Source organism: Phasianus colchicus, chromosome 24 (assembly GCF_987193195.1).
Source record: "Phasianus colchicus chromosome 24, bPhaCol1.hap1.1, whole genome shotgun sequence".
Classification (NCBI taxonomy): domain Eukaryota; kingdom Metazoa; phylum Chordata; class Aves; order Galliformes; family Phasianidae; genus Phasianus; species Phasianus colchicus.
The window spans coordinates 2,581,524-2,594,292 of record NC_143459.1 but is presented as its reverse complement, the minus strand read 5'-3'; the positions used below and the strand labels follow the sequence as shown (position 1 = coordinate 2,594,292).

The window sequence follows — 12,769 nt, the reverse complement described above, 5'->3', positions numbered from 1 at the left end:
ATTCTGCACTCACTCTCCCCTGCACGGTGGATCTGTGGCAATTCGTTACAGAGAGCAAGAAGCTCTATTTCAAACCTCTGCTATGCTTTGTAAAAAACCAATCTACACAAAGGCAACTTCAAGTGAATTTAACATCTCGTGCAGATTCTTCACCACATTCTATAACCAAATCGCAGAGAAACTTCAACACACACACACATATTATATGGGATACTCTCATGTCAAGCCACTAAGCACATGCAACAACAATAAAACAAAGCCAAACAGTGCATCTACAGGATGTTACACAAACAATGAAGTGAGAAGCTTCATTAAGATTTCTCGATTTTCTTGCTCCCAGTTCGAATTCTCAGCCCAATGCAGCACTAACAGCCACTTATCAGCACACAGGAATCATTGTTCCTCAATAACAACAGACAGATTTCCAAATGATTCACACTACCTGAAGAATTAATGCTTTTTCGACTCTGTTCCAGATCCCAGGTCAGGATTCTCCTTTCTGTTCCGGTAAATTCCACCACGATATCACGTGTAGCAACAAGTTCTCGAAGCGGTTTCGTCAGATTTTTTCCTTTAAGGTAACCCTCTGCACTCCCACGTGAGGCACAGGCATCTATCTCAAAGGCACTGCTGAAAGCACTGCAGTGAGATCAGATGATGGCACAAGCGTGGAGTTCCTGCAGCCTCCTTCCAGCTCTGGAAACACAGCTCACGATTCTCAAAGTCACCCAACAGGGCAGCCACAAGCCAGAGCTGCAGCTTAAAGCCCAGGCAACACATAGAAAAGCATTCTAAGGAAAAGAAACGTTGAGAACGGAGGTGAAAACAAAGCCTGGCAGCTGCTGCTGCAGCACGGGAGGTTGCAGCACTGCAGCAAGAGCCGCCGTTCCCAGCTGTGCGGTGCTGCATGCAGAGCTGACGCCAGCAAGCATCACATCAGGAACCCTCCCTGCACCACCTTCAGCTGCTTCACCTTTCTGCAGGCGTATTGCGTGCTGTCAGAGGGAACATGGTAAGTAAAACGTTCGAGGTAAAGACAATCATAGAATCATAGAACGGCCTCGGTTGAAAGGGAGCACAACGATCATCTGGTTCCAACCCCCTGCTATGTGCAGGGTCACCAACCAGCAACCCAGGCTGCCCAGAGCCACATCCAGCCTGGCCTTGAATGCCTGCAGGGATGGGGCATCCACAGCCTCCCTGGGCAACCTGTTCCAGTGCCTCACCACCCTCTGGGTGAAAAACTTCCTCTTAATATCCTAACCCCCCCCATCTCAGTTTAAAACCATTCCCCCTTGTCCTATCACTATCCACAAATGGATTTCTGCTGAAGAGTTCCTTGACCCTGTGCTCATTTTAAGTGGTCAGACAGAAAGGCTCATTTTCAGCTTAGGACAGAGCTACTACCTGGCAGGTCAGCTGAAACAACTGCAGATTAAAACACATATTTGGAAACTACTGATGCAGGCCTGACTGTATCACGCAGTGACAGTATGACCACTCTGTAGCCACTCCTCCACCTCCTCCTGCCCTGGCACCTGCATGGCAAAGGCCGTGCACCCACCTTGCTCACCCTGCACCCTTCCAGCAGCCATGAGATGAGCTGAGCTGTTGTGTGCTGCCCGCATGCCCAGAGCTGGAAGTGCTGCTGTGACACAGGTCAGCCCTCTTGCATCGCCTCCTCCAGCAGCAGACTCCTTCCTCTCCTATCATGCAGGCTGACACACGAGCCTCAGGCTTCAGGGTCTGTAATATTAACCAGCAAAGCTCGCTCTTACAAGAGCTAAGAAAGCCTCAGTGCTCACATCCTCCTCCCTCCACTCTGCTTTTGGCAGTGTGCATTGGAGGATGCATCTGGTCTCAGCCCTTAAGGTGTCTGCAGGTGGCTGAATGAGAGCTGCCCTACTTCTGAACTGGCGACCACAAATCCAGTCGAGAAATGTGGGTTTTCATTCCCCACCACATTCACCATCTGCCCCTCACAGAACCAAAAAAGGTCACAAATTAAAACTGCAAACCACAAAAGCATCTAAGTTAGTGATTTAATCTGAAACTAGGTAAGGTTTGGATACTATAGCCTGGGCGGTATGGGAGGTCAAACTATGAGTTCCTCTACCACTTAAAAATCAATTAGCTGCACGCATTCAGAACGGTGCTGACATCAGCAAAATGTACAGCAAGATGATCAGAGCCTGCACTGTTCCCTCTGTGATGGGAGGGAGCAAAGCAGAAGAAGGGCAGCCTGCAGCTCATCACATACGAGAGCAGCTGCCCCCTCACCTGGAGTACCAGTGGGTTTTGCTGACCCAAGTTCAGTACAGCAGATCAGACCCTGATTTCTATGGCATTGAGAAGATATTTGAGGTTTGCAGAACCTAAGGAAGCTGAGGCACACCAGGGCAGGACCGCTGGGACCAAAGTGAACACAGTTCTGTACTCACATGCCCTAAACATCAGGCCTATTTCAGCCAAGTGTGGGCAGCACAGCGTGCAAGCAGCAGCTCCACCAGCACAGCACAGCCAAAGGGAACACGGGGTGGTGGCACAGATGCAAACACAGGCACACAGTTGGCAATACTATATTGCCATCAGGGAACACTCTCTTTGCACAACTGATCTCACAGAGTCCAGATCAGATCCTCACGCTGAAGTTTCAGCCAGTTTGCACCATTCTTGTTCCATGCTGCCCTTCTCTGCCCAGAGCATCCATGCAGGCAGGACAGGACCAGACAGAGTTACAAAGATGGGGGGTGACAGGTTTATTTCTGCACTCCCAATGCAGGGCTGCACCCTGTGTCACTGGGGCAGAGCTGCAGAGGGCTGCCAGGGGAGAAAGGAAAGGCAGAGCCACCTTCTCCAGCCACAGCACCGAGCCAGCACTTCCCAAAACCACAACTGGAGAGAACAGAATGACACCAGGGTCTCCTCCAAGCTGACAGCACAGCAGAAACAGCTCCCAACTCCCCTCTGTCACACAAAAACAAACACAGCAGCTGTCATCATCTCATGTTTTATAGCTGTGCAGTTTGGCATTCCTGCTCCTTAACAGGAGAACGTTGCATTTCCTTCCCAGTGCTCGTGGTGTGGATCCCAACGCCAGCACAGCTCATCCAGTTCTCAGTGCTGCTCACAGAGGACACTCCTAGCAAACTGCTACGGACCACACTGAAACCCATTCACATTTTCTAAACGCCCTCCACCTTTTCAACCCTTGATTCCAACGGTGCATGCGCCCTTCTGGATTGTGTTTCTATAAGAATCCCAAACATTTGGGAATGGGAATGTTAAACTTGCTGCAAAACCCCTGTGAGCAAGCACCTACCTAGCACCAGCCCTGTTTTACCAAGGAGGAAATAGGAGCTGCTCGTGCACAGTGTGCGTGCTGCTGTGCACAGTGTCCAGGCAGGGCTGTTTGTTGCACCTGTGTATCGCACTCCACCCTGCTGAGGGTTAAAGAACAGAGGGCTGAACTGCACTTACAACCCCTTATCTGCTGAGATTAAGGCCCTGCAGGGCAGCATCACCACCAAAACCCACAGAGGCAGAGGCACAGGGAGAGCCAGGCCCAAACAGCTGCATTTTAGTGGCTAAAATGCAATGCCATACATTGCGCTCAGCATCTCGGAACACGCTCAGATGGTCAGGCTGTTGAGACAACAGAAATCCCACCAACCCTCAGCCATAGGGTTTGGGTGGGGGCTCAGTGATCCCCATGGGTCCCTTCCAAGTGAGGATCCCCTGTGGCTCTACGACTTGCTCTGCACTTGTGAGCACAAAACACGGCGCTGCTACAACTCATCATCATCACATCAATCTCCCAAAGCAAGCAGCCTCCTAGACAAGATGATTTGCTTCATTTTAGCTTAACACTGACAGCCAAACTGTCCCATGCTGTGATGTGGCTCAGCTACACCACATCACATTGGTTTCCTCACTGCTCACCACCCCCAATGGGCCAGAGGTGGGCACAACCACAGCGCACAGCACTGGGGTAACATCTCACCATCACCCACGTGGAAGAACAAACCAACTCAGCCTCGGCTGCAAGACTGCTGGATTTCTTACTATTATTTTAATATTCCCATCTCCGGTCGCAAACAGATTTGAGGGCACCCATTTTAGAACAAGAGCCGTTTTTGCTGACGTGCACCAACTCGTGTTAAAGGAATAAATCCGGTCGCCTCTCCTTAAAGCACAGAAATGACAGACAGCCTGCAGTGCTGCGACCTGCATTGGCTCCCTGGAAAGCACAAACCAGCCCAAAATGAAGTGAGGAAGCCTTAATGCTTACAGGGTGATGGAAAAGCTGAGGCTGAACAGCCACTCAGAGCCGAGCATGGTTAGAGAGGACCTCCTTCCACATCCCCTTGCCCTCATTTAGCTCTCCCAGCTCAGCGTTGGGTTCTGCTGTATGAATTCACCCAGCACCGGAGCCATCCTCACACAGCAGCTCTGACACAAGAGGGGATCTGTGCTTCTGCAAACCGACCCATGGCTTTCATCAACCACCCAACACACGGAATGCTGGCTTTGGGCTCACACACACACAGAAGTGCAGAGGAATACCATCCCTGTTCAACATCCCATGGGTAGAAACGTGCGTCTGCCAACAGACTGCAGGCAGAGCGAGGAACTGCGCTCCTTCCAAGTCTCCAATCCCTGAGACAACTCCGGGGCTGTGAAAACATTTCATCTGAGCCAACTGCGCCTCGTCAGGACATGCCGAGAAGTCCGGACGGTCACCTGAATGCGGGGCAGAGCAGTTTCAAGGCTTCACGCGGAGCGTTAGGAAACGAAAAGCAATGAGAGTGCGGACACCGCCCGGCAGAGCAGCACTGCGGCACGGCCACGTGCGGGGCTTTAATGACGATAAAGAGAGCAGATCCTACAGTGCTAAAGCAAGTCGAGGAAGGGGCAGAGCTGCTTAACAAAGGCAGAGGGCAGCGGGAAAGCTCCCACGGAGCAAAAATAAAAAAATAAAATCAAGGAGAACGTTATTAAACGACACAATAAAGGCGGGCGGGTTGGGAAAGCGGGGGTAAAAAAATAAAAATAAAAATAAAAAAATGCAGAAACACCAACAATTGACGGGAAAGGAAGTATACGGAGCTGCCGGAAATAAAGAGAGGCAAATAAATAAATAAATGGAAGCTGGCGGCTCGCTTCGCAGGAACCCCGCGTGCCTCACAGCGTGCGGGAACCTCCGAACGGCTCAGGAGCGCTGCGAGCACCGGGGAGCGCTCAGAGCAGCGCCGGCACCGCCGCGTCCCGGCCGGGAGGGGCAGCGCCGGGCCGGCAGCGGAGGGCAGAGCGGAGGGCGGCGGGGCGGCCTCGGGAGGAACGCGGCGGCCGCTCCGTCTCCGCCGTCGCGAAGCGGCCGTTGGGGGAAGTCGGCGGATTCCTCGGAGCCGACGGAGCGCGGCCCGAAGGCGCTTCCTAGCCGCTTCATAGCCGCCCCGCCGGGTCCCGGCACGGCGGAGCGGTTCGGCCCGTCCGCCCGGCCTCGCCCCTCGGGGTTCCCCCGCCGCCACGCCGCGGTTCCCGGCCCCGCGAGGCGCCGTGCTGGCAGCGCGGACAAAGCGGATGCCTCGAATTCCTCCCCACCCCGCGGCGCGGGGCTCCGCCGGGCCGGGACCGCGGCACCCGTGCGGCGCCCGTCCGGCCTCCGTGCCCCCCTCCTCCCCGCCGCCGCCGCCGCCTCCTACCTGCGCCGGGCCGGGCTTCCGCTGGCGGCCGCCGGGACGGGCCGGGCCGGAGCAGCCGCGGCGCGGAGTTGGGCGGCCGCAGCCCGCGGGGCCGTGCTGGAGCGGCGGGTCCGGGCGCTGACAATGAGAGGCGGCCCCGGCGCCGCTACGTCACCGCGAGGGGAGCGGGGCCCGGCGGGGCGGGGGGCGGGAGCGGCGCCGCCGGGCGGGGCGGGGGTCGGGGGCCCGGCGGTGCCGGACGGTCGCGGAGTTTCGCCGCCGCCTCCGCCGGGCGATCCGCTCCGTGCGGCGCGGCTTCCGCGGGATCCGCCGTCGTTGGGAGAAGCGAGGAAGGAGTTTCGGCCATTTTGGGGGAAAGAGGGAGCGGGGCGGCCGGAGGGAACCGCGTGCCGGGAGAGCGAAACGGGACGGAGCGGCGGGCGATGGGGGCACCGGGAGGGGAACGGGGGAGGCGGGGAGCGGCTCGGGGCCGGAGCTCCGCGGGAGGAGGGAGCGGGGGGAGCGGCGGCCCTCGGCCCGTCCGGAGGTGCGGAGCTCCGCTCCCGAGCCGTGCGCAGCTCCCGCTGTCGGCAACGCGCCGAGGAGGGAACGTAGGTCGGATGGCACCGGGGTGTGGAGGAAAGTTCGTCCTGAAGGGCTGCCCCACAACGTGCCGCTTCTAGTCTGGGACGTGGCGCTGAGCGGAGCGGTCGGTGATTCAGCCGTGGTTGCCTCTGGTACCATAGAATGGCTGAAGATGGAAGAGACCCTCAAAGGTCCAACTCGCAGCATTGAGCGCAGGCACCCGCAGCTCCATCAGCGCTCAGAGCCCCTCCAGCCTCACGCTGGGTGTCCGCCCCTATGAGCAGCCCATTCCAGTGCCTCATCACCCTTATTGTAAAGAACTTCTCCCTTATACCCAACGCAGATCTCCCCTCTTTCAGTTTGAAACCATTTCCCCCTGTCCTGTTGCCCTGCTAAAGAGTCTGTCCCCTTTCTTATCCCCTTTCTTACAGCCCCTTCAGACACTGACAGACCTGTATGTCTCCCCGCAGCCTTCCCTCATCCAGCTGCACAGCCCAGCTCTCAGCCTGGCCTCGCAGGGAGGTGTTCCATCCCTGGGAGCATTTCTGTGGCCCTTCTCCCCAACAGCTCCACGTCTCTCCTGTCCTGAGGACTCCCCATCTGGGTGCAGTGCTGCAGGTGAGGTCTCAGCACACAGCAGAGGGGCAGATCCCCTGCTTTGGATGCAGCCAGGGTACGGTTGGCTGCCTGGGCTGTGAGGGCACAGAGCTGGCTCATGTCCAGCTGCCATCCATCAGTGCCTCCTTTTGGGCAGGGCTGTGCTCCGTCCTTACATCTCCCAGCTCACACTGACAGCGAGAGGGTCGCTGTGACCCACGTGCAGACCTTGCACGTGGATTTACTGAACCTCACGAGGCTGATTCCAGACGTAAGGGGAATACAGGGGAACAAGCTGACTTGAGGGGAAATAAAAGAGGACTTTATTTCTGAGTGTTTCTCTGAACCAGCATCCAGGTGGTGACTCCAGCGCGAGGAAGAGAGAGGAAAACCAGGGAATGACCAACATCAGACATCTGCTGTGGGTGGTGTGGAAGTGTTGTGGCTGCAGCTGATGGTACCAGGGCTATAGCAACAGAGCTGCAGCTGCTGGAGAAGGTATTTTGGAGGGCAGAGTTGTGTTACGTGATGTTAGAGAAGCAGAAAGATATGCCTTAAGAAAGGAAATACGATGCATGACCTAAGGAAAATGAAGAGAAATAAGGAAAAGCTAGCTGCCCTTAGGAGCTGTTTTGTGTTGTTTCTCATTCATGGGGACTTAGTACAGTCAATGGAAGCATCGAGCAAAAGGACAGAAAGGGACGAGTGGAAGTGAGGATGTAACGAAGTGATGAAGGCAGACTCAGCTCTGGGCCGGACTGAGGGGTTGGCAACAAGGGCAACTGCCAAAAATTAGCAGGAGAGACAGGAACAATGTGAAGGGAGTACAACTCTGAAGAGTAAAGGGGACAGAGGTGGAGCAAACTACACAGGCTGGAAGAGGGGCAGAGGCACAGGGAGGAGGGGATATGCCTGGGGTTGCTTGCAGGTCTCTTTCTTACCCAGAAAGACTGCAGGGACAGCCTTGTCTTCTTATGGTGCCAAGGGTGCAGAATAGAAATCACGTGGGCAGATGTGATCACAGACAAAATAGGGGGAGGGGAGATCATAAACACCCATAAAATTATGAATAATATGGGGAAGCAACAGGAACTGTCAGCATGTCTGACAGTAGGAGACCGTGTGGGTGCAGCAGGCTGGAACAAAGAGAAGTAGCTCGTGCTGGTTTTGCACAGCTTGATCACATGAGAAGTGCCTGGCCACGGGATGCCACAGACACCAGAGGCATAAGCATGGAAAGGGATTACAGAAGCTTACAGAAAACAGATTTCTCAGTGGCTATTAAAAATGTTTTTGAGTCGTCTTCCAGTCCACAAAGTCCACGAAGTGACTTTTCTGCTCTTGCTCTGTATCTACAGTCAGTTTAAATGAGGTGCCTGAGTCAATCTAACAGCTTGCTGATGGTACATGCAGTTCTGCTCCTGTCCTCCTGCAGCTATTTGTGAGTCTGTGCTGCTTCTGTTGCACCACTTCTGGCATTCAATCTGTTCATTAAACCAGAGGAAAATTAAAGCAGAGTGAATACTGTTCTGCCAGTTTAGTCAGTTGAATCAGCCCATGGGTTTATGAGCCAGCGGCATCCATCAAATCAACATTGCTTGGCTTTGTTGAGCCTCATGATGTTCACCTGGGCCCATTGCTCAGCCTGCCCGTGTCCCTCTGGCTGGCTTCCCTTCCTTCTATCAACTGCACCACTCAGCTCAGTGCCATCAGCAAAGTGCTGAGGGTGCACTCAATCCATCATTGGTGTCATTGGTAGATATGCTGTGGAGCAGCAGTGCTGAGATGGAGCCCTGAGGGACACCACTGCTCACTGATCTCCATCCGCACACTGAGCCACTGAGCACCTCTCTCTGGGTGCAATTTTGTTTTTCTGTGCAAAGAAGAAGAATTTCTTATAATGGCAGCTGAGATTCTTATGTTATTACCTGATTGCAGGGATTTGGGCTATAGTCATAATAAGATCCCAGTATTTATTGCACTGGCTTCTAAAAGCTAATGCCATTGCAGGAATGCTTTCTGAAAGGAGGTGGTGACTGGGGAGAGTTCCTGGTAATTGATAAAGGACAAATGTCTCCAGCTGACGGAATATCCTGCACTGAGATCTAATTGCAGGGTGCTGCAGGGAACATGCATGCTTTGACTTTCATTTAACAAATTCTTCTGTTTTGAATAAATCCTTCTTAGTCATAGAAATAACTATCTGCTGGGACAACTGCAGTACATTCTTCTATTACAAGTTAAAATGTGTTTTACTTTACCCATGTGCTCAGTATTAACAAGAGTTGCATCTGAGAGGCTCCTAGAAACCACTCAGCTCTTGTGTCTTCTGTGAGATGAGTTCATGTGCTCGACTGCAATCCACAGACCCTGAATGACACAGTAAATATGGACATTGATCTCTGACATGACAGCCTCCTCCTTTCAGCTGTGGGGTGTTCTTTATCTTACGTTTACGATGCATGTCAGCGTTGTCCTCTGCCAGTTCCATGTTACTGTTTGTTTTCAAATATGAATTCCTGAAGCACTATATCAAATATTTACCAGCATTAAGAATGGTGTGATATTGCACTGTGTGCCTTTTTTAATTAGTCTATAGAATAGGCAAAAAAATAGCCTATTGCAGGCTTTTTGTATTAGCTTATAATTAGCCTATGATAGGCTGGAGCAATGGGCTGAAGGTGTATGAGGATCACCAAGGCTAAGTGTCAGGTCCTGCACTTGGGTCACGCCAAGTCCACGCTGTGCTGCAGGATGGTGGAAGAGTGGCTGGAAATTACCCAACAGAAAAGGACTTAGGGGAGACCTGATCGCTCCCTACGAATCCCTGAAAGGAGGTTGTGCTGAGGGGGGCTGTGTGCTCCTGGTGACGGTGATGAAAAGCGATGGCCTTAAGTTGTGCCAGGGGAGGTTTATGTTAGCTGTCAGGAGGAATTTCTTCATGAAAAAGGTCATGAAGAATTGGAAGAGACTGATCAGGGGAGTAGTTGAGCCACCGTCCCTGGAGGTATTTAAAAGATGTGCAGATGTGGTGCCTAGGGACATGGCTTAGCGGTAGACTTGGCAGTGCCAGGTTAATGATTGGACTCAATGATCTTTGAGGTTTTGTCCAACATAAATGATTCTAGGTTCTGTAATCGAATCAAAGAAAGGGCTCCGTTCATTTGCGGTCCAATTTAACAGTGTTTTATGAAAGCCTGAAGAACAGTAATGGATCATCTTTCTGCGCTATGACATTTTGCCATTCTATTCAACATCAGAAGTCTTAGCGTAAGAGTAGACTTGACAGAAGAAGTACAAAAGCATAATTGATCCAGATGAGGCCATGGGAGCAGACCAGCTCAGAGGACCCTTCAGGACCGTTATCAATGGTTTTATGATTCATGGAAGTCCTCGCATTGGGCAGATGAACCAGCAGGAGAAATGCTGTGGAGACACCTGGGAATTGGCTTTGGCTACTGCTGCCAACCCAGCTCCATGCAGGAAATGCCAACCCACCACATCAACAACCAAAACACTCTTCTGGGAAGCTTGCTTTCAAACAATGTCACTCCCCAGATACTGAAGGACAAAGTTTACCATTTCAGCTGTTGAAGTAATTCAACAGTTTTTATATTGGGCATAAAACCATCTGCTACTTATTAGATAACAGATTTGACCCCGAGTCTTTTGCTCTCCAGCTGTGCTCTGAGTACTGGACTGAATTGTCCAGGTCTGTTTCTCCTTTCCTCCTTCCCCACTTGATTTGCATATGTACAAAGACAAAATGTTCCAGCTAGGAACTATCACAGGGCTGGGGAAAGTTAAGCAGCTCATCATTATCCAGCAGTTATAAGAAGGAAGGCAGACAGGAGGTTTCCAGGTGTCCTTCTGAATGCTGAAAAGAAACAAAGGACTCTTTGGAAAGGACACCTCGACAAAGGGCAGGCTCAGAACATTGCTATGGAAGCAGAGAAGATGCCTCTCAGTACAGAGAGATTAGATGAACAGGAAGCTTCTTGCAGGATTCCTTAGGACATGGGTTTCCAAATATCCTGTTTTCCATTTGCTCACTGGTCTTTAATCAATTTAAGCTCTCATCTCCAGGACTGTTAGCAATAATGAAGGAATCTCAATCCACCGACCACTTAGAACCAGCTATAAAGGTAAAGCAGGGTAATATTTGTTACAGTCCTACCTAGCAGACAGACTATGACATCCCCTCCTCATCACTGTGAGCAATTTCTTCCTTATACTTCACATCCACCCCAACAACCTTAATATCAAAGTTTTTCTTGATATTTCACTTAATTCTTTCCAAATTCCCTGATTTCTTGTCTAACCTCTATGAGTATGGAGAACAGATTATTTACTACTTCTGGCCAGTTGTCTTTTCCCTATCTCAAGTCTTCAGTTTTCACTCACTCACATCTTTCATCCCCAAAGGCTCACAGTATCCATGCATCACTTGAAGACTCTCAATTCTCACAAAGGCTGAAAAAAATAGCTTTTTCCTGGCTCAATCTTAAGCACGTAGTTGCTTCCTAAGGGAGCCTGAGTGCCCAGGAATTAGACACAGCAATGTTCAGCTGTCTTTGCTGAATCTACCTTCATTTTCTATGGCTATGGAATAAACATTACCAGAACCAAGGATGGGTCCTTCTGGCTCCCTTCTGAGGTCCCAATCATTCCACACTGACACTGAACATATTTTGTTTCATTTTGGGCATGCAAAAAAACCAACCAAACAACACAAAACCAACCCAAAACAACACAAATACAAGAGCAAGGTACTTTTCAGTAATGTTCATGCTATTTATTTTGTAGTATTTCTGCACTGGCTATTGCACACATGATCAAATGTGTAAAAATGATTTCCAACAGTATGTCTTCTTTCTGCAGTTTACCAAAAGTGTAGCTTCAAATTCATATCTGTGAAGTGCTCACAGAACTCACATGCTTGCTACGTCTTCATGCCCTGCTGCCTGCACTCAGGCTGCAACCTGTTTTCTTCCAAAGCTGCTAGTTTTATCAATTTCAGATGGACAGGTATGTGCCACAGGAAATACAGGTGTTAGATCCCATTCTCTAGAAACTTCTTCAGCCTACATGAAATGCTGGCAATATACAGCAGAAATACTGAAGTCCTCCAAATATGCATAAGTTTTCCTCCCATTAGATTACAAAGACATGACAGGCTTGGTAGCATGTGCCATCTTATTCTAAATGTCGCCCCCTATTTCCTTCTGCAGAAACTACAACAGATGCAAAGAGTACAATACCACTGTTTGATAGAGCAAATTCTCAGCTACAGAACACTATTTGTCAATGTATCCACCACCATTAGCTGTGGATTTTCACCAGCAATAAAGAAGAGCTGCACGCCACGCTCTAAAAATCTGCATGGCTGTCCAGAATGCAACTCAACTGTTGCATCACTGTCACCACTGCTGAAATGCACCACTCACCGCCTCACTGTGCTCACATCCACGGCTGGGTCTCCAAAGTGTTGATGAATGTCAATGGGTGCCATTTTTTTCTGCACGGAAGAATTCAATGACACACCTTTGCTATATACGCACTTTTGTTTCAGACACCGTTTGTCAGACTGCTGCCATATGTCATACAGCAACAATACGCAATGGGATATCGGTGGGAAGGTTCAACTTCTACTGCCATCCCACCAACACCCACCTCTGGTGTTGTGGGCCAACACTACAAACCAGGAGGCATTACTTTCAGGGCAGCTCTGCACAAATTCGGCTTTCTGTTCACTCTTTCACCTGTTGCAAACTTTACTTCATCTGTTGATATTACGCATACAAATGATCACTGCAGAGACCACAGACAAGTTATCTTATGGTATACAGAGTTCCAGACAGAGAGAACCAAACTTGCGAGATGTTCCCTGTTCCATGCACAGC

General features: G+C 51.1%; 1 protein-coding gene and 1 long non-coding RNA gene across 5 annotated transcripts in view; one reads left to right on the top strand and one right to left on the bottom strand.

The window, feature by feature from the left end:
* The window catches only part of LUZP1 (leucine zipper protein 1), a 35,755-nt gene extending 29,917 nt beyond the window's left edge, over nt 1-5,838 (bottom strand). Inside the window, exon 1 of one of the 2 annotated variants that reach the window (XM_031595052.2) lies at nt 5,706-5,838. The gene's annotated coding sequence lies outside the window, so the exon portion shown is untranslated. Of the gene's footprint in view, nt 1-442; nt 4,347-5,705 lie in introns of those variants that run through there. The other variant, XM_090123903.1, reaches the window with a different exon arrangement.
* Nucleotides 5,839-5,918: 80 nt separating this feature from the next.
* Nucleotides 5,919-12,300, top strand: LOC116230118 (uncharacterized). 3 transcript variants are annotated; one of them, XR_016459706.1, is made up of 3 exons: nt 5,919-6,887; nt 7,217-7,364; nt 12,098-12,300. It is a non-coding gene; the product is annotated as an uncharacterized LOC116230118 (long non-coding RNA). The 3 variants fall into 3 exon arrangements; XR_004167168.2 differs by lacking the exon at nt 12,098-12,300 and adding an exon at nt 8,225-9,495; XR_016459707.1 differs by lacking the exon at nt 12,098-12,300 and adding an exon at nt 8,042-8,211.
* The last annotated feature ends 469 nt before the right edge of the window (nt 12,301-12,769 follow it).